The following is a 23382-nucleotide window of genomic DNA, read 5'->3' on the forward strand; positions in this document are numbered from 1 at the left end:
TCATAATAATGGTAACAATTTACTAAATACCAATTATATGCCAGTGCTTTACATAAATAATTTGCAGTCTTCAGAACAATTCTTTTGTAATTTTTATTGTGCCAATTTTATAAATTAGAAAATTATGGTCCAAAATGTTACTTTCCCGAGGTCTCCTTGGATAAAGATGGGCAAGTGTGAGCACAAAATCAATGTTCCTTCCACCACGATTCCTTTTGTTATCACCCCATGTCTCCTTTTTCCTACGTATTGATCTCTAGCACCTAGAAAAACTCTCTCACATTATAACTGTTAGCAAAAATCCTGGCCCATATCCCCTCTGGATCCTGAACTAGAAAGAGACTAAAATGACTAGAAATTCCCATAGCCCATCCTTTCTCCCCAGAGGTACCTATGCTAAACAGGGTGTGACATAGGAACCTACTGATGTCCTTACCTTGTCTTTTTTTTTTTTTAACATCTTTATTGGAGTATAATTGCTTTACAATGGTATGTTAGTTTCAGCTTCACAACAAAATGAATCAGTTATATATATACATATATTCCCATATCTCTTCCCGCTTGCGTCTCCCTCCCTCCCACCCTCCCTATCCCACCCCTCCAGGCGGTCACAAAGCACCGAGCTGATATCCCTGTGCTATGCGGCTGCTTCCCACTAGCCATCTACCTTGTCTTTTTGCAATCCTGCTATTTAGACGGTGAAAGGAAACTCATGATACCTCTCCTTTGCAAAAACATATACTGAAAGTGCTCACAAGTTTTCTCACTTTTATGGCAGTTTTTATAGAATATTTATTGCTTGATAAGAGTAAAATCTTAGAGGAATTCAGGAATAAATATACAATAATCATTTTCTCCCTTAGAATTTCATAACTTTTGCCTTTGGGAATAAAAAGGAATGCTCTGAAATATATGGGGCATAATGAGAAAAAGGGCATTCCTCCTCAGATAAGCAGGGAATGGATTTAGTCCCCAGCATGGGGGATGGAGGTAGAAACAGGGCTCACTCTGCTTTTCAATCCCTCGTGAGTGTTGTAAGGCTTTATTTAGTGGGGCAGGTAAACCCTCACACTTCTCAGCAAACTCTGAGATTAAGCACGTATTTGAGAAGTATATTCCACTCAGTCATAGAAAAGAGAACAGCCCTGTCTTAAAAGTCTACAATTAAGCATACCCTAAAAGAGACGTGGGGGGCTTCCCTGGTGGCACAGTGTTTGAGAGTCCGCCTGCCGATGCAGGGGACACGTGTTCGTGCCCCGGTGCGGGAAGATCCCACATGCCGCGGAGCGGCTGGGCCCGTGAGCCATGGCCGCTGAGCCTGCCCGTCGGAAGCCTGTGCTCCGCAACGGGAGAGGCCACAACAGTGGGAGGCCCGCGTACCGCAAAAAAAAAAAAAAAAAAAAGAGATGATCAGTAGGAAGTATGTGGAGTCTAGCCTGAGGGGCGGCATTTCACAGGTCCTTGCAGCTGGCCCTGGAAAGTCACACATGGAAAGCAAAGCCTGCTAGAATTAATATGTGAATTTTGACAGGATGACAATACATAAGGTTGATATAAGAAAGATTAATATACAACAATAAATTGTGTCTCTATATTCTAGCAGTGAACAACCAAAAGCTGGAATTTGAAAAATAGACTATTTACAATAGCAACAAAAATGTAAAATACTTAAGGATGAATTGAGTTTGGCAAAACATGTGAAAGTCTTATATACTAAAACCTATATGGCATTACTGAAAAAAAACAGAAAGCCAAAATAAATTGATGTGTCATATTCATGGATTGAAAAACTCATTACTGTTAAGATAATAATGCTTCCCAAAATGATCTATATATTTAATGCAGTCCAAATAAAACCCTAGTAAGCTTATTGTATAAACTGGTGAACTACTTCTAACATTTATATGGAAAAGGAGAGGACCTAGGATAACCCAAACAGCTTTGAAAAAGGAAAGCAAAGTTGAAGGACTTATGCTACCTAACTTCAAGACCTATCATAAAGCCACAGTAAATGAGACAGTGTGGTATTGGAATAAAGATAAATAAATAGATCAATGCAATCCAATTGAAAGCTCAGAAATAGACCTACACGTTCATGATTAATTAATTTGCTAATTGATGTGAAGGCAATTCAATGAGAAAAGAGAGTTTTATCAACAAATGGTGCTGGAACAACTGGATAGCCAGAAATAGGATGACATTTTATCATAACTCACACCATATAATGTGAAACCTAAAACCAGACAACTTCTTGAAAAAGACTTAAGAGAAAATCTTTGTGTCTTTTCTTACATACAAAATCAACAGCATGATCCATACAAAAAATTGATAAATTGGACTTTATCAAAATTAAGAAATTCTGTAATTTGAAAAGCTGTTGAGAATGGAAACACAAAACACAGACTAAAAGAAAATATTTGTCAATCACATTTCTGATAAAAGACTTATACTCAGAATGTATTTTTTTAAACTGAAAATAAGGATGCAAAAAATCAGTAAAAACTAACAGATTTTAACAGACACTCCAACAAAGAAGGTATATAGATGACAATTAAGTACAGGAAAAGATGCTCAACATCATTCACCATTAGGGAGATACAAAATAAAACCACAATAAGTTTTAAGCACATTTATTAGAATGGCTAAAATGAAAGAGACTGGCCATATCAAAGACTGGCAAGATGTAGAGGAACTGGAACTCTCATATACTGATGGTGGGAAAGTGAAATTATACAATTTTGGAAAACAGTTTGGTATTTTTGTAAAATGTTAAACATACATCTACTATATGATCCATTTATTGTACCCAAGAAAAATGAATTTATATATCCATGCAAAGACTTATATGCAAATGTTCATAGAAGCTTCATTTTTGATAACCAAAAACTATAAACAATCCATATATTCATTGATCAGTAAATGAATAATCAAATTGTGGTGTATTCATTCAATTAAAAAGTACTTAGCAATAAAAAGATAACAACATGGATAATTTAAAATAATGATTCTGAGTGAAAAGGAAGCCAGACTAAAAGAGTTCATACTCTATATTCCATTTATTAAAAATCCTAGAAAATGGAAACTAACCTATAGACGGAAAAAGTAGTGATTGTCTGCGAATGGGATGGTGAAGAGGAGGGGGGTTGTATTACAGAAGATCTTGAGGAAACTTTTGGGGGTTATAGGTACATTCAAAATCAAGATGATATCTTGATTTTGGTGATGGTTCCATAGATGTATTCGTAAGTCAAAACTTAGAAAATTGTTTAAGTGGTGTGTACATTTTACTCTATGTTAATTATACCTCGAGAAAAATGGTTTTTAAAATTAGTGTAATTTAATTGTTTATAATAATTGCATTTAAACTTACAGTGTACTATATTGAAGAAATTGTTCTATGTGCTTCATATACATTAATGTAAGCCTCATGAAGTGGGACAATTACAATTCCCAGTTTCTAGGTGATAAAACTGAGACACAGAGAGACCAACTAAGTTTCCCAAAGTCACACTTCCAGTAAGTAAAACAGCTGAGTTTTGATGCGAGGTTGTCCGGGTTCCATAGTCTGTGGACTTGTCCACTATGCTACACTGATCCTTAGGAAGGGTTGAGTTGCTGTGCTGAAATTAGGTCACAAGCCTAAAATGAATAAGGTCCTGGTTACCACTGCATTTTGCATTTGTTTTTTGAGTTCAACAAGCCTGTGCTACCATGTTTCTTGTGTTGGCTCAAATCTTCCACCATTTTCTCTGCTGAACAATTTGTTTATCTAATTCAGGATGACATCATTTTATTTTTTATGGAATCAACTCAATATTAAATTCACAGTTGTTCTTTTCTAATTGGTATATAATATATACAATGGAATACTACTCAGCCGCAAAAAAGAACTAAATAATGCCATCTGAAGCAACATGGATGCAACTGGAGATTATCCTACTAGGTGAAGTAAAATACCATATGATATCACTTATATGTGGAATCTAAAATATGACACAAATGAACTTATCTACAAAGCAGAAACAGACTCACAGACATAGAGAACAGGCTTGTGGTTGCCAAGGGAGAGGGGGTTGGGGGAGGGATGGACTGGGAGTTTGGGGTTAGTAGATGCAAACTATTACATATAGAATGGATGGACAACAAGGTCCTATTGTATAGCACAGGGAACTATATTCAGGTTCCTGGGATAAACCCTAATGGAAAAGAATATAAAAAAGAATAGATAGTTAGACTGATATATAGATAGATAGAGATATATATAACGGAATCACTTTGCTGTACAGCAGAATAACACAACATTGTAAATCAACTAAACTTTCATTTTAAAAAGTTAAAGAAAATAATAATAATTAGATTAGTAGTATATGGCACTCATGACAATTATGAAAATATTGGCCATTACAAACACTGAAATGGCCAGTATTATTTGATTATAATGTAGTCATCCAGATGACCTGGAGTTATGTTTAGGCTAATATTTTGCTATTACCATCAAACTGAAAACAGGATAACTTGAGAGCCTCCAGAAGTATGTCTACCAACATCCAGAAATCTATGAAACCCAACTGGAGAAACATTGTTCTAGAAGTGGGAAGAGCTAAGCAAATTTTTTAGTCTCTCACCCTATAACCTGACAGCCAAGAACGGTTCTCCACAGTTCTCGTTAAATAATTACATTTAAGCTTTCTACCTTGTAACCATGAACCATTTAGTTTCAGCTGAGGTTCAGTTTTTTCATTTATTAAATAGATATCATAGTTTCTTGCTCCATAGATGTTTCTCTTCAAAATAGAATATACATATTAAATGTTCTTTATATATATTTTTAAGGTTGTAGTATGATTAAAGAGAATTTCCTTCTTAAACTGACTTCATATTTTATAACACTTGCATTTGTGCTCTATGTATTGCCTGCCACTTCCACAGTTCACTAGCAGTGTCATCCTGGCTAAGTCACTGAACAGAGGCTACCTTGGACTCCTTATGTATAAAATGGGTATAATAACAGACCTACCTCACAGATTGTTAGGAGGATTCAATGAGTTAAATCTTAGCTGTTGGAACAGTGCCTGGCCATGTAATTACTCAATAAGTATTAGCTTCTAAGAGGGTAGGATATTTTATAAGGATTACTCTATAAAAATGGAATGTTTCCCCCTGCTCTTTGACAAGCCATGTCTTATCTTTCCTCTTGAAATTTTTGCATAGAGTTATCTTTCTCATAATCAAATGCAATAAAGTTTTCTATTTTTTAGCAACAGAAATTGGTTAAAATTTACAAAATTGAAGAAGGATATATAATTCTTTTTTCAAATCTAAACTTTTCAAAATAACTGATGGAATATTTTTAAAAATGCTTTTAGGATATGTAAGAAGAAATACTCATATCATGTCATGCTGAGCAAACTATAGACTTCAATCACCTAAGCAATAATATAGAATAGGACAATTTTTAGAAGTTTGAATAAATTTATCATGACATTACTGTAGTTAAGAGGTCAGATCAAAAGTTTGGAGATATTCTTCAAATTTTTCCTTATATTTTAATCTTCTCAGGTTAAATTTACAGGTTTGAATTAAAAGTTTTTTCTTTTTTTTTCAGAACTTGGTAATGGGAGTAGTAGGAGGAGAAAGGGTCTTTCCCTTCTCCTCACTAGTAGTGCGAATCTTCAGTACCTTCTCTTGGTTGATTAAATTTTTCCCTACAGCTGTCAAATTAGAGGATATGAACCATCACAGTTCTGTAACATCAGGGCTATATTAAAAACAAGAATACTAAAGGTATGTTAGCTTATTTTACAGTAAACACAGTACATGAACACCCACACTCATTTAATCTTCACAACAATCTTATAATGAAAATATATACTAAAATTCAAATATTTTGCAAATGAAGCAACCAAGGTTTGCTTCTAGGTTTATAGCCTAGACCAATATCAAGTCTTCAGATTGCATTTCCAGAACACCTTCCCAGGTTTTTACTTTGTTCTTAATTCTTTTTTTTATAATCCCTGGCACTGTATTGACTTTTCAGCCCTGAAAGCACATAGGACCACTGTCTTTATGGTACCACCTATATCACTTCTTAAATGTTTCCTTGGTGTATACCAATTGCTCAGAATCCACTTTCACATAAGTATGGTTTAAGATCGCTCTCATGCCCCATCAATCAACCAGTACCTTACAAACCAAAAGAACCTAAAGTCAGCCCCAATATTGGAAAACTCGCTGCCATTTACCTACCTACAATTGTTTTATGGTCTATACTGTGTCTTATTTATCTTTATTTTATTTCATTTTACAAATGTTAATATAATGCTTACCATGTGCCGAGTCATGTTCTAAATGTTTTACAAATATTATTTTTTCAATCCTTATAAGTTAAGTACCATTATTACCCTCATTTTGGAGGTGGAGGATGGAGAGGCACTTGCCTAAGGGCACCAGGCTAGTATACGGCAGAGCTTTACACAGTAACAATTATAAAAAACAGAGTCACAACAGCACCATAAGTCCAATTGGTGAAATTCTACAGTTTAGACTAAAATTTGAGCAGTCTCAGATAAAGACCTGTACATTAACAGTCTATCAGCTCTAACACTGAAATCAATAAATGACTGTGACTAATTCAGGGTCTAAAGTCGGCCTGGTAGATTAGAAGGCAGTGCAGAAATTCAATGAAAGAGGAGGAGCTAGATCAGAGCATTACCCGAGGCACTCCTGGCCAGGCTGTACACATATATGTGTATGTACACACACAAACATATGTGTAGATAGGTAGGTAGATACACATGTTTATATGTATATATAACATTATATAATATACATATATATTACATTTTATATATATATATATTCAGTTAACTAAACTAAACATGGAAATTTCATTGCCATCACATAACTAGCCATGGAGCATTTCCTTGAGAGAATAAATTTCTTTGCTATTAGTCCTTTTGTAATCTTTGCTTAGAGTTAAAATAAATACTTCAGTTACTGTTAGGGAAAACTTTGATCTATGAGGTAGATCTAAATCACATTTACAGTCATTCTATTCTTGTCTTAAAATATACTACCCTTAAACAACAGCAACAAAATGACTAAATTTATTTTTCACTGATAAATTGTCCCTACTGTTTCAAATGAACAATTGCTGTGAAGTTATTTGAGTATTTTTTAAAAAGAAAAATAATATTTAATAATTTGAGCGCTTAATTTGTGCCAGGCCCTTTTCTAAGAGCTTTACATGCTTACCTCACAGAATCCCCGTAATAACCCTATGAAATAGATACCATTATGATTCCCATTTTGCACTTAAAGGAACTAAATTTACATAATTGGCCCAAGGTGATACAGCTAGTAGATGAAACAGATTTAAACTCCAAATGTCTGACTTCAGAACTTTTGCTCCTAACCACAATGATAGAAATAGTGGTCAGAATAACACGATTATAACTGAAGCCTTTAGATTCAGAAGCCTTGTCCCTATTCTTATTTTAATTTTTCAAAAGCCCCTAGAAAATGAGTGAATATCGTCTGCAGTTAGGAAACCAAAGTGAGATGGTTCCCAAATTCTCCGAGAAAAGAAATATGACTAGCTTGTAAAAACCCCATTAATAAACATAACACATTGCTACCTGAGACTGAATGCCAATAGAAGTCATTTTAAAAGACTTGCCTTGTGACTTGTGATCACTGCCCAGGCAAAAGATGAGGTCTTCTGCTGGATTCATAGACCCTAACAATAGGCTAAGTTTTTGACCAACAGTTCCACATTACTAATTTTATGTATTTTTAAAACTCTTAATGGAGGTACTAACCATCTGATGATGTATCTATTTCCAGTTTGCAATTAGTTCTGAAATATCCTTTTTGCTTACCATAAATTTGATCTTTTAACTCTCTCATCACTGGCACATATTATATTAGATCCATGAAAATAGCAAATATAGTCAAAAATATTTATATAGCCTTATTATATGACACAGTACTAAGCATGTCACATATTTTAACTCATTTAATCCACACAACAACTTTATTAAATAAACACAGTTATTATCACCATTTCACACATAAAGAAACTGTGGCACTGAGAGGTTAAGCATCTTCAAGGTCACTTACTAGTGCAAATGATAGAGACTGGATCCAAACCAGATAGGCTGGCCAAAGAGACTATGTTCATAACCTATATGTTGCACTATCATGAGATAATCCAACTATTCTAAAAATGCCATTAGAGTCACAGACCTATCTCTTGGGCAACTTATCCCCAAATACTAACTCATTCACTAAACATTTATTGAGTACCAGTTTTCCTGACCTTCCAAATCTGGGAACACAATAATAAATAAGGCAGAGGAACTTTTAAGGAGAAGAGGAAGGCATATAAATGCTTAATTATAATAGGAGGGTTAAATGCCAGCATAGAGTATATAGAAAAGGCTGCAGAAGCATAAATGTGACTATACTTGGTCCAGAAGCCCTCATGGCGGGGAGGGGAAAAGGGAGAAGACATCTTTGTGGAGGAGAAAATGGAGTAAACCGCCTTCCCTAAAAAAAAAAAAAAAAACTAACAGTGAATTTTTAAAAATGGAACCTATTACTTTTAGATTTACCTCAAGGAAAAAAGGGTGATTAATAATGCTACAAGAATATGAATCAATTTATAGCCAGGATCCTTGCAGGACACATAAAAGTGATAACTGACACAGTTTAATGAAGGGACTGTTTACAGACTTGTGTGGAGGGTTAAAGGCACCAGCTAGAGAAGGAGAAGCATTAGAAACTCCAATAGCCAGAAGCTGTTACCATCTCCAGTCCATAAGAGCAAAGCGGTGTTGCCGTCCCTGAAGCTGACAAGAGCTGCAATGGTGGGAGAGGGTCTGACCCAGTAAGAGCTGTGGCTCTGGGTAGAGGAACACAGCCACTACCAAACCACAGTCCAACAAATGGGTGGGGTAAATGCATACTGTGACCTCATTATCTCCCATCCACCAATCTCCAGCTGGTGTCTCCACTGGCTGAACAGAGGGCAGGGGAGTTTACATGATGCAGTCCACAGGAGTCAGAATCCTGCAGGATAAGGAGGGGAGAAGGGTCGGGTGCTGACCTGGTAGGACAGATAAATGGAGAATAACCAACACCCGTTTATTGCTCAAAAGACAGTACTTGGTACTTACTTCATCACCTTGGAGGAAAACGGATAGAAAGAGACACCTATATTGGGTGAAATGAAGACTTTTTTAGAAGAGCTACATAATTACTAAAATCAGCTACACCAACATGGACTTTGCAGAAATCTCGTGAGAAGATTTTTAAATACAAAATTTGCGTCACTTTTTCTGGGCTCAGTTCTCTCTCATAGTACTAACTACTTTAAAAAAATTTTTATTTGAGACAGTCCACCTACAGAACCCACGTTTCATGACTTCCCTTTTAGAGAACACTTTGTTTTTGTTCATTTGACCAGCAAAGATTAATGGTACCTCTAAACATCCCTGTATCTATTTCCTTTTCCCTTTTCCCACTGCTACTGTTTAGTTCAAGTTCTTATCAACCAAGGCTACTATTGGCCCTGACAGCAGTGAACTCCAAGTTCCTGAAATGACAGGCTGCTCTCTGCTCAGAGTCCTGACTATTCTCCCTAAATACAACATAAAATAAACTCAGACAAATGCACCAGGAATTTCACAGAGAAAGATCCGTTACTGATTATGTTTTCCAATTTGCATGTAATCTGCAATAATTTTAACTGTGCAAAATTAGCATTTAATTACCATTTATTCTTTTTGGTTTCTTTTAGGGAGCCCCATTAATTAAGGTGCGAATTTAGATGAATCTGGTTCTGCTGAATAAGCAAAATTACTTTGATCTTTATGTAAAACTTAGGCATTCTAAAAATTCCATTAATCAGCATTAATGTTCCCTCTGGTCATGTTTAATTCTTGAGTGTTTAGTACTATTGGCCTTTACTAAACTTTCCTTTACAGTGCTCTCAACAAAGATTTAAATTGTGCAATATTTATTTGTTAATCTTTTTCTTTGGTGAGCATGGAAAAATGGAACCAATTGTCAAAGCTGTCCTTGAGGGTAAAAAAGAAGGTAAGAGGGACTTCCCTGGTGGTGCAGTGGTTAAGAATGCACCTGCCAATGCAGGGGACACGGGTTCGATCCCTGGTCCAGGAAGATCCCACATGCCGCAGAGCAACTAAGCCCATGCGCCACAACTGTGAGCCTGTGCTCTAGAGACCGTGAGCCACAACTACTGAAGCCTGTGCACCTAGAGCCCATGCTCCACAACAAAGAGAAGCCACTGCAATGAGAAGCCCACACACTGCAATGAAAAGCAACCCCCTCTCGCCACAACTACAGAAAGCCCGCATGCAGAAACGAAGACCCAAGGGCTTCCCTGGTGGCACAGTGGTTGAGAGTCCGCCTACTGATGCAGGGGAAACGGGTTCGTGTCCCGGTCCGGGAAGATCCCACATGCCGTGGAGCGGCTAGGCCCATGAGCCATGGCCGCTGAGCCTGTGCTCCGCAACGGGAGAGGCCACAACAGTGAGAGGCTCACGTACCGCAAAAAAAAAAAAAAAAAAAATTCTGGTGAGAAACAAAGACCCAGTGCAGCCAAAAATAAATAAATAAATTTATTTTTTAAAAAAAGGGTAAGAAGTGATGGAAAAGTAGCAAGTATAATGTCTTTCTTTTTCTCTTCCCATGATGCTGCAGAAAAAAAAAAAGGATTTGGAATGTATTAATGGATCAGGAAAGTGAAAAATAAAGAATGGGAGAAAGGGAGTGGTAATACTGTAAAACACAATTCTCATTACTTTAATATATGTATATATTATATATATTTATATGTATGCTTGTAATACATATTTTACATAAATATTTATAATATATACTTTTTTTCAGCTTTATATTGGGACAGCTGATGCCACATGAAACACATTCATCTGCTCTCTACACTACCTACAGAACTAAATTTAAGACCCTCATACACGTTATACTTAATCAAATGTATGTCAATAAATATTTGAATACTTAATCTCTGCCCAGTCCTCTTCTGAATGTTCTTAGGAGAACACAGACATTTAATATATGACTCTACAGCAAAAAAAAATTGTTAATAAAACTAAAACTTTTTAAAAAATAACAGTGAACACTGCCAACCCTCTATGATTAAAGGCTGTATCATCATTGTGAGAATTAAGACATATAAAACTCAGACTAGTTAGAATAGCCTTTATGGAACGGATAGGTCTGGAGGAGGTGGAGGGTTTAGTTAAGTAGTCAGAAGATGAAAGAGGGAAGAGGGAAGAAGGCAACAGCTAAGGCTGTCTACAGAGTTTCATATCTTTTAGGCTTAATTAAGGCTAGACAAAAAAAAAAAAAAAAGGCTAACACATTTATTGAATACCATTTATTTCCTAATTGACACTCATAACAAAGTAATGAGATAACATAATATTATGGTATAAGGGTAAGATATTGATCATAATATGGTGCAATGACCATAAGTATATTATTTAAACTTGCCAAACTTAACAAAATTTAACTTCCTCATCTATGAATGGGGAAAACCATCAACATTACCTATTTCATTTGTGAAGTTTAAGTAAGATAATAGTTATAAATTACTTTGAACAGAGTTCAGTCTCTCAGAGCTAATAAATGGTAGAGCTCACAGCCTGACTCCTAGACAGAAACCTAACCCTATGCTGTGGGTGTGAAAGAGGCACTGAAAGATAGAGAAGACCCAGGTCCACTTAGGCAATATTTCTCAAAGTGGTCCAGTCCTACCTCCATTGCAATCATTTTGACAACTTTTTAAAAACAGTTTCATTCCACTGTTTAAGATGACAAACCCCACCCATGGGTTTATCTTCTACTTTTCTCCCTTCTCTCTCTAAAATGAAAAGAAAGGAAAAAAGAAACTTCTCTTTCCATACACAGTGAAGATAGACATGAGGGAAGCTGACGATCAGTAAGAGATCTAGGCAGACTGACGGGAAAGCAAAGCGGGTGGGGCGATGTTGCGGCTTGCTGATACTCATGAAGCTGGGCAAAGTGACACAGGAAGAGCCTGCAGCAGGGAAGGTGGACTCTCCAGTTCAACGGAGGCTTGGAGTGAGTTGTAGTTTATTAGAAACAGGCTGTCTTTGAAAGTCCTTTTATGAAACAGTAGGCCTCCTCCACCCCTCTTCCCTATCCCAAAGCCCCCAAAACTTGGCAGTCGGGTGCTTTCACTCAAGGCAATAGAATTCCATTCTTCTCTAAAAAAATTGAGCAAGTCAGTGTGACATAACATAGTGAGTTCGTATTAGCATTGTGGGGGAGCCCCTGAGGATGGTGGAAGGGCGAAGGGGAACTGAGATTTTGCCTTTTCTTTGCTTGTCAAACATTGTCATCCACACATAAAGGTCACCCACAGGAAGAGGGTGCACAGTGGATCTACCCAAAGGCCTTTTCTATTTTTATTAGTCTAAAGAAGTCTCCTTTTTCTATAATTTATCCAGAGCTGGTGCCTTTTTCTATCCTGTCTTCTCACAGAGGATGCCTTTTCTAGTTTCAACAGTGATGCAGTGCAGGTTAACAAGTTTAACAATGATGGAATTAGTGAGCAGAAACCTCCACATGCTGGCATCTAAGGGCCCCCTAACACTATCTTCTCTGCTAACACAAAAGCAAGGCATGCCTTTATTTAGCTAAAGGCATTACCCATTTACCCAGACCTCCATATTCAAGAGAGGTGGCTGATAGGAAGCCATTCTACCTCTACATTGAATGAGCCAATAAAGAGGGGGTCAGCACTCTGTGTTCTTGGACTAAATCCCACTTGCTACTTGTTTTTGTACAGCCTGTGAGCTAAAAATTTATTAATTTTTATGGTTGAATAAAGTCAAAAGAAGATTAATATTCTGTGCCTGTGTACACTGTATGAAATTCAAACTTCTGTGTCCATAAATAACATTTTTTTGGAACCTAGCCATCTCATTAACTTATTATTGATGACTGCTTTGGTACAACAATGGCAGAGTTCAGTAGCTGTGATAGAGAGCATAGGGCTTAGAAATCCTAAGATATTTGCTCTCTCATCCTTTACAGAAAAAGTTTTTCAATCCCTACTCTAAAGTGTTTATTTTAAAAATGTTCCTTTCCTTGGGCTTCCCTGGTGGCGCAGTGGTTGAGAGTCCGCCTGCCGATGCAGGGGACACGGGTTCATACCCTGGTCTGGGAAGATCCCACATGCCGCGGAGCGGCTGGGCCCGTGAGCCATGGCCACTGGGCCTGCGCATCCGGAGCCTGTGCTCCACAACGGGAGAGGCCACAACAGTGCGAGGCTAGCGTACCGCAAAAAAAAAAAAAAAAAAAAAATGTTCTTTTTCTTGATAGTTGGAGGGAATGGGTTGGAGGGCTGACATATTGTTATAGACTCTACACTTTCCTTCACTGCTTTTTTTTTTACTTGCTTTCTTTTGGGCTAGTCTATGCATAGCATCTTATATTTCACATTACTTGGTGCTTTCACCCTTGTTAAAAAGCTGAAAGTGGAACCACATAAGCAAGATCCATGTCCACCCTCTTGTTGTTGGAGGGAACCAATGCAAAGGGCAAATTCTGAAAAAGTCAGGCTGAATTTGGGTATGTGTGAGGGAGTGGGGAAGTCAGGCCAAATCTTTAACCCCATCTTTAGGACCTAGAATTTCAAAGAGTTCTGTATAAACAGCCCCAGGAGACCAATGCTTAAGAACCGGTTGTCGTCCTTTTTAAAAATATTTTATTTATTTTTATTTATTTATTTTGGCTGTACCGTGTGGCATGTGGGTTCTTAGTTCCCTGACCAGGGATCAAATCTGTGCCCCCTGCATTGGGAGAGTGGAGTCTTAACCACTGGACCACCAGAGAAGTTCCTCAGTTGTTGTCCTTTTATAAGAATCTTCTTTTGCCCTCCTGAACGTATGCAATAGTATTTTATTTGTTCTGGAAACAGGTTTAAATCAAACTTTCACCACTGCCTGATTTCATGTTCCTACAGAATGGCCTTGTAATAGCTCTTTTCCTTAATATATATGACTAGATGTTCTTTTATAGGTGCAGGAAATCAGCTCTCAGTTCCTGAAGAGGAGACAGGAGCTGAACCTGAAAAAAGAAGAGAACCATTAGAGACCCCCTCAGAGCCAACATGGGGTTTTCCAAAGGACAACAGGTACGCCTTCATTTTCAGTTCCTGACATGTTATTGAGCTGCCCTGAAAGAGACACCACAAATCATTGACATTCTGAGAGCTAGGCAGAATTTTTGCAGTGTTATAATGCTTTCCTTTTATGTCCTAGATATACCTGAAATAATGTGAATTTCCCTTTGGGAATTTGTGTTCTTTCAGTGTTTTGACATAAGCGCATGAAGAAGCCAGAGGCACCTACAACATTAAAAGTGAAATCCAAAGAGACAGAATGAAGAACAAACACAGGGTTTGTCTGTGGATTACTTACTCCAGAATTCCCCAACCCGATAGCACCTAGACTACTTAGAAATGAGGTAACCTTAGAGGGCTTTGGGGTTGGAAACAGAACATTTAAGTGTGCAAGTCTAATTGGGGACCTAGTTATGCTTATGACATAATTCTAAAGCTAAAGGAAAATTAATATTTGATTTTGCAAATGTGTGCCCAATACCAATCACTGACTACAATGCTGTTCTTTAAAAGGGCAGTAATCTTATTTGTATTCATACAAAGCACATACTGAAGAAACATGAAGAAAATCTACTTAGAATGGTTGCCATTTGTCTTCTGGACATTACTAGAAAGGCTGCCAGTCTATTTACCTTCAAAAAGACAAAGACAAAACTCGCAAAAGCAAACTGGTCCTTGTAATGCTCTGGGATTTATTACCTAAACTCCAGTAAAGAAGATAATATACATACTCTGCAATGAATTTGTGAAAAGATAATGTGTCAAATTGAAATTATTATAATTATAATCATGTGCCATTAGGAAGACAGCCACTATGTTTTACTCATGTACTGACTCTAGACAGAATTTAACATCAACATAACATTGTGCTATACAGCAATTATGGTAATAGTCGTCTAATTCATTATTAGATGGATTCACAATTGTAATGAAGTAATTCCATGAATGCTTAATAAAACACATTAACCCCCATAGCACTATCAAATTCTGTACACTTTCTTCCAGAAAAGAATATTTTTATATTTATAAAATGTTAACTTTTAGCAAGATGGAGATATTTAGACTTTGTGGCATAAAAATATGTCCATTATTTTAGAATATACTGTTACAGTAGACATTACAAGAACAGAATTTGATACTCATTATATATAACAACTAAATTATACTGAGAGATGCTTTAAAACATATATATATATATATATATATATATATGTATTAGCCTGCTCAAGCTGCCATAAAAGAATACCAGAGACTAGGTGGCTTAAACAATAGAAATTTTTTTTCTCATAGCTGGAGGCTAAAAGTCTAAGATCAAGGTGCCAGCAATGTTGATTTCTGGTGAGGCCTCTCTTCTTTTCCTTTGTGTGTACATAGAGGCAGAGAGAGATCTCTGGTGCCTCTTCTTATTATTATAAGTTCACCAGTCCTATCAGATAAGGCTCCACCTTTATGATCTCATTTAACTTGAGTCACCTCCTTAACGGCCCTATCTCCAAATATAGTCACACTGAGGCTTAGGGCTTCAACATGTGAATTTTGAGGGGATACAATTCAGTCCATAACTATATAGACACAGGAAGTGCATTCCCCTTTTCACTCATTGTTTTAATTATTACAGAAAAATATATTACATTTTGAGCTTAGATCTCCTATTCATACCCTGTTAATAAGCCAGCAAAGAGCTAAAGGAAGTATGTTGATTCTTACCACAGGTGGTCTTTTTGGGGCACTGTGAAAATAATGGTAACCTAAAATGATAACTTTTAGTTGTGAGAAAATTCACCAATTTTTTTAATGGAAAGCAAGTTAATCTGCTCATTTGAACATTTATTGTATTTTATGTACACTATTTCTGTGATACTCTTGTTTTAAAATATGGTATAATGAATGGAATTAAACATCTTGATTCTGATTTATTGAGACACCCAAGAACCTTTTTTAATCTTTGATATTCTTATTATTTTTAAACTTAGAAAATCCCTCCTCCAAAGTTCAAGAGCAGTAAGTAGCAACACTTGAATCCAGATCTTTTAGAAGAACTTATTTTTCCCTAATTCCTTGCTACACAGGGTGAGAATGCTGTATGACTTATGATTCCAAATAATGTTTGCTACCACTGTTACTGTTTTTGTTTTTTTATGACCTAAAGGCTGAAAGAAAGAAATGGTTTGGGTAATTCATGGTAGATTAATGTTTACCTACTTTCATATTTTGGAATTGGAAAAAGTACCTTTAGTTCATATGAAGAAAGACCAAGCATCTTCATAGCCCAAGTGTGGGGAGAAGGATAACAAATATTAGGGAAAGTAGAGAGGTGAAACAGTGTGAATTAGCACTCCCCTCCTTAGGATATGTCAAACAGCAGAATGCAATATGCTACTGTTTATTAAACAACAGAATAGTAGTAGCCACCAGTCATCAAGTGGTAACTATGTGACAGCCAGTGTAACAGTGGACTTTTGATAATCTTTATTTCATTTAATCTTTATAACTCTATGCATAGCTACCATAATTTTTTCTTTTTTAACAGATGAGAAAGCTGAAGCTCAGAGAGGTTACTCAGCTAAGCCAAGGTTACACAGTAAGTGTCCAGGTCAAAATTCCTACCTAGGACTGCCTTCTGTACCCATGTATGTTCTATTTATGCTACAATTCACACCCATATGTCCAAAAAAGTACAATCTCAGTTTACAGAATGCTTTGTATTTCTAAATAGTATAAAAATAGGAAGTTAAAGGGTATCTTCCCCTCCAAATGGTATGAATAGAAGGAAATCACATAAATGGATATGGTAATAAATACCATAAGCTATGAGTGCACTTGGCCAAATCTGACTGCCTATATGTGATGTACGTGATCCTTTATCTTGAAATAGCCCCTCCACATGCACCACCCTCATTCCTGCTTTTTTGCTTTCTTCATGTTTTCCAGCCATCTTGGAATTCTTTAACCTACCTAATTCCATGAATTCTTTAAGGAACAGCTAAAGTCTAACCCCTTCTAGGGACCTTTTGTCAGGTGTTTTAACCAAGTGATCCCACTGCTTTTATGGTCTTTACCCAGGTCTTAGCCCTTGATTATAAACTACAAGGTATTTTTCTCCACTTATATGTCCAAATTACAAGTGTTTTCAGTCCCTCTACAGCAAACTTTCAGCACATAACAAATGCTTAAAATCAGTTATTTGACTAATGAACTGTCAGATCACCTTATGTCTTTTAAATTATGTATGTAGTAATTGGTCCATTTATTAGAGTATGGAGTCAAAGGTACACATATATCCTGTCAAACCAATATGTTATTTTCCTAAAACTAAACTCTGTTCCAACTCTGGAGACCATTCCCAAACTCTAAATAGCCATTTCAGAGTAGAGAATATAGATGCCTCATATACTCAAACAGAAATTTATTAACTTCTCTGTCCTGAGTTCAACATAAGGGACTGAATGAGGTCCCCGTCCCTGCTTGTAACAAATGTAGCAGTCTAGTACAGAGGACACAATTGTATAGACATATAAGTTAAAATATTCGGTGAATTTGCTGTTTCATAGGGACTTAGAAAGAAATAGCTGTGTCATCAGAGAAAAGCCAGCCAGCTGGACATCTGGAAGTCCCACAGATTAGCATCAACTTGGTAAAATAGAAACAATAAACTTCTTATTTAACTGGCCCAGAAATTTGGTCTTGATAACTCATAAAAAAGGTTATAGAGTCTTGAGGACAGATTTCCACAAAGGAAATCCTCTGCAGAGTGATGTTAGTGTGTTCATTTATAATTAAAAACGAGGTATTTAAGATAACCAACAAGGACCTACTGTATAGAACAGGAAACTCTGCTCAATATTCTGTAATAACCTAAATGGGAAAAGAATTTGAAGAAGAATAGATACATGTATATGTATAACTGAATCACTTTGCTGTACAACCAAAACAAACACAACATTGTTAATCAACTATACTCCAATATGAAATAAAAATTAAAAAAATAAAAAGTGAATAGATATCCTGTCCTATGACCCACTCATTCTTTCTCTGTAAGATATGGCAGCCAAACTGTAGCCAGGTTTTTGGTGAGCATTGAATCATAATAATTAGTTCTGTAATTACTACCGTATGACCTTGGAAAATTAACCACTTTTTGTCTTAATTTACACATCTGAAAAATAGTGATCATGATGATACCTACCTCTAAGATTGCAGTAGGAGCCGAACGAGTTAATACATGTAAAATGTTTACAATAGTTTCTTGCACAAGTAGAAGCACAATAATAAAATAATATTATTGAAATATTAATGATGTGGTTTATAACAGCCTGATGTACACAATACACAGCAGAGTTATAGAAGCTAAGAGAATGGATTTATTCATTCATTTAATCATTCCTTGATATCTATGGAGCACCTAACATAAGTCATTCACTGTATTTGGTGTTCGTAATAGAATAGTCAACCAATCAAACTGATGTCTTCCCTTAACCAAACTTATATTCTAATAGTAAATATCAAATAATTACAATAAAATGTGATGGCCATTATTGTTGGGGGTGGGGACTTAAATTCCTATTCCCAATATATCCTTCCATGTGGAGGAAGATAACGTTCTGAATTTTCTCTGTATCCTCACTCTTTGTCTCCCAGGTAGGAGGAGTAAATTCCCTAAAAAGTGAATTTTGGTTAAGAAAATTGGGCATGCATGGCTCCCTGTCCCTTTACTCTTCCTCACTAGCTCACCTACCTGATAAGAGCATGTGCTCTCTTCTGCAACATAGCCCATTTTTGCTCTTCAAGATCTTTAGAAATGTCAAAATAGCCAACCTTCATCTTAGGTTATATTCTCACTTTTTGTTATTGGAATGCTTTCAATAATCCATTTAAATTATTGCTCTTTTAGAAGTTAATTCTCCATCATTTATTATAATAATAGCTACAATTACTGAGTACTTGTCTGTCAGGGAGCATGCAAAGAACTTTATATACATGATCTCATTCGATCCTTGTAAAACCCTAATTGGGATGGTGTTACTATGCCCATATTCAGATAAGAAAATTAAGGCAGAAGAGGCTTGTCCCCAGATCACACAGTTAGTAAGTGGCAGAGTCAGGGTAGAAACCAATTACATAATTTTAACTCCAGTGTCTATCTCCAGTAATTTTTTATCTAATTCTCATTTTATTCAGAACTTAAGAGGGTAAGAGAGTTATTTGTTGGATATCTTGAACGCCATCTCCTAACAATCATACTTTACCTTCTTAAAAGCTAATGTTATTTCTAAATTTTGCATTACTTGTTTTATGCCCTGACTAATTATGACAAGACCATGCGAACAAACTTCTATAGGATGTCAGCAAGGAAAAAGGCACTGCATTGCATCCAGTCCCTTCCACTAGCAGACCAATGAAACTACAAGACCTTTTGATGCACAGTAAAATGGGTGGTTTTGGGTGGCAAACATGGTATTTTTTTTCCTTTTTGATTCACTAAAACCCAAGCAGAATTAGCTTTAATGAGGTGTCATGTGATTCTGGAAATATATGTGCATATATATCAATGTACACTGTGATGCCTAAATTAATATGTTCCTTCCTGAGACTTTCTCATGAACAGTTTTTGAACTACAGAAATATATGTTTTGAATTAACTAAGTTAAATTCAACACAAATTTACTAAGCATTAGCAACCTGCAATTTTGCCAGGAGCAACAAAGAATACAAATTCTATCTTCAAGGATATCACAATGTCTGACATTGTGATTTCTTATTCTCATTTCTATTCACAGAAGTAATTTTATTATTTTCTAAGTGAACTTCCTGTTCTTCTTTTCCTATTTGTTTTGTTGTCCAATATAAATGAGAGATGGGTTCCTTCATAAACCATATTTTTATTGCTTTGCATCACAGCAAAGAAAAAAAACAGGTGAATAAGAATTTTCTGTTTCAAACTAAAATTTTAAATAGCACCTAGAACACTGTCATCATAAAAAATAATTGATTGTGGTGTCAATGCCAGCATTTATTTCCTTGGTACTTTATTTGACTGAAAACATTATAGTGAATGAGAGGCTTTACCCAGTCTAAGTATCACAAATGGCTGACAAACATCCCCCTATATTCTGAAACCATTCTGAGACACGTACAGTTATCTGCTCCAAATTCACCACCACAGCTAAAAAACAATCGGCACAACACCTGCTCCCCAGGGGCAGAGAGTTTAGAAGGAAGGAGAGCCAACAGGAGGAATGAGAGCCTGCTTAGGAAAAATGCTTCCTGGCAGAAAGCAGGATTTATGAAAGGCTGTCTCCCCTCTAATAACCACCTACCTTTTTACAGAGGCAACTTATTGTAAGTTTCTGGAATGCAGGCTAGAAGTTTGCCCTATACTTCCTGGTATGTCATATTATAATCAAGGTATATACCCTATAGATGTGAAATGAGAATCACTTTATACATTGATGGATTCTGTATGCCTTCATCGTGGCCTGAGTCTTCCATGTTTCAATCTACACTGATAAGATGTTAATTTAAAGTGAAAATACAAGTGTTTTAAGGATGGTATGCAGAGAATGAGGAGGAGAAAAAGAGAGTCTTTTCAGCAGCACAGACAGTCTAGATTGGATAGAGAAAAATAAACAATGGCTCTCTGTATCAGCTTGTCTTTCTGTAATTACAACAATCACTTTTAAGAACTGTCTGGATATAAAAATGGTAAAACTAAAATCAATCTAATTATCCACAGTGAACCTTCCTTCCATCAATTTCCATTACAGAGGAAACAAAATTGGCCATTACTTACCACTTCAGTATTAATGCTGGCTGCAGCCCCACTGAGAGATACTTAGATGCACACCATTTTTTAGAAATCTGAAAGCGATCCCTTTGACTATTAGCATATGCACAGCAAGAGAGAAGAGACAGGGAGAAATTACTAACTCTTTTTTCTTTCATCAAATAGGCACTGGGCTTAGCCCCGGGACTATAAGCATATATAAGATGTTATTTCTTTATTCAAGGAATTCAGAGTCTGTTTGGGGAGTCAAACACATAAACAGATAATAATGAAACAATGAGGTAAGAGCAATGCTAGATTCAGACAATACTGAGAACCACTAACTAGCCAAGTCAGGATGTTTGTAAAAAAATAAGAAGAGGGATGTTAATCAGGGATGTGACTGAGCGTTTCTTGGGAGAAGTTGGAAAGAGGAAGACAGCACTTCCTCTAGAAGGAAAGGCCTCAACAAAAAACATGGAGGTAAAAAATAGTAAGAGCTGGGCTTCCCTGGTGGCGCAGTGGTTGAGATTCCGCCTGCCGATGCAGGGGACACGGGTTCGTGCCCCGGTCCGGGAAGATCCCACATGCCGCGGAGCGGCTGGGCCGTGAGCCATGGCCGCTGAGCCTGCATGTCCGGAGCCTGTGCTCCGCAACGGGAGAGGCCGCAGCAGTGAGAGGCCCGCGTACCGCAAAAAAAAAAAAAAAAAAAAAAAAAAAATACTAAGAGCTTAATATGGAACCACAAGCAACTTGCATTTCTAACCTGATAAGCAAGGCAGAGACTGCCAGACAAAGAGGCAATGGGGCAAATAAACACAATAAAAATATTGTGTTTCTTTTTGTTTTTAAACATCTTTATTGGAGTATAATTGCTCCACAATGGTGCGTTAGCTTTTGCTGTAGAACAAAGTGAATCAGCTATACATATACACACATCCCTATATCTCCCCCCTCTTGTGTCTCCCTCCCACCCTCCCTATCCCACCCCTCTAGGTGGTCACAAAGCACCGAGCTGATCTCCCTGTGCCATGCGGCTGCTTCCCACTAGCTATCTATTTTACATTTGGTAGTGTATATATGTCCATGACACTCTCTCACTTTGTCCCAGCTTACCCTTCCCCCTCCCTGTGTTTCATTTTAAAGAACAGAAATTTAGCTAATAGGAGATGGGGGAGTCCAAATATTTATAAGCAATGGAGCTATGTTGTAAGATCTGTGTGCTGGATTGTTCCACTACACTTCAAGAGCCATTCTCCACTTGTTTCAATTCTGTGCTCTGCCTTGGAGACTAACTGGTACAGATTACATCAAGGGGTTCTCATGCCTTCTGATATCTATTTGGGTTTCCCAACAGTGTCCCCAGTCAAAGATTGGAGGGAGGGTGGGATTGAGGACGCGGTATTTATCTGGTGTGATATGAACAAACTTTGGTCTGGGATGTCCCTTGAGTAATCAAAGATCTCTGCTTTTTTCAAATCAGACACTTTATTTTTCTGTGTTCTAGTAGCCACTCCCTCACGTCATCCCATGGGATGTAGAAGTGGTAACAGCTTGGCCAGACTATTACACCATCCGTTGTAGTTGTCCTATACCCAAACCTGTGGACATAATCTCTTTGTGAATAAAAGCTTCCTTGAATTAATCTTATCTTGAAGGTGCCCATTGTTTCCTGCTGGGACTTGAACCTATACACTTTGCATTTAGATAAGCCAAACTGAAGTCTGTAAGGGAGATGGTTTAAAAAGAAGAGAGAGGAGAGCACCCAGCAGAGATATGGTGAAGAACTTAATTGTATCTATGATATTTGTATCAGGGAAGCAGGAAAAAGTTTGGAAAATACTTGAAGGTAAAATCTGTTGAATGCATTGATTGACTGGTTGAGGAGAAGGGGGAAGGAGAACGGGAAATAAAGTTTGTTTCCAATTTTCTAACTTTCAAGTTTTCAACTTCAGTGACTAGATTATAGATGACGGATGATGGTGCTACCGATGGAGACTACAGATGAAGGAGCAGGTTTATGGAGTAAGATAATAAGTTCACTTTTACATGTATTGGCTTTGAGGTGTCTGGGTCTGATGGATATATGAAAATAAATGATCAGAACTGAAAATGATACCTTTGAAAGTTGTAAGCATATCAGTAGGTGGTACTTAAACCATGAGATTGAGAACAGTGAACTGGAAATGAAACCCTGGAAAGGGCTGACATGTAAGGAAATGTTCTCAAATTTTAATATTTGTGAAGTTCTACTCAGAAAGCTGGTTAAAATGCATCACCCAGGGACCCTAGTTTAGTGACTGATTCAATAGATAGAGTGGTGGATTCAGAGATGGTGTATCCCAAACACATATCCCAAGTGATCCTGATTACATAGTTTTCAGACCACACTTAGAGAGAAATACTTATTTAAAGAACG

Source organism: Stenella coeruleoalba, assembly GCF_951394435.1.
Source record: "Stenella coeruleoalba genome assembly, chromosome: 4".
In the NCBI taxonomy this organism is placed as follows: Eukaryota; Metazoa; Chordata; class Mammalia; order Artiodactyla; family Delphinidae; genus Stenella; species Stenella coeruleoalba.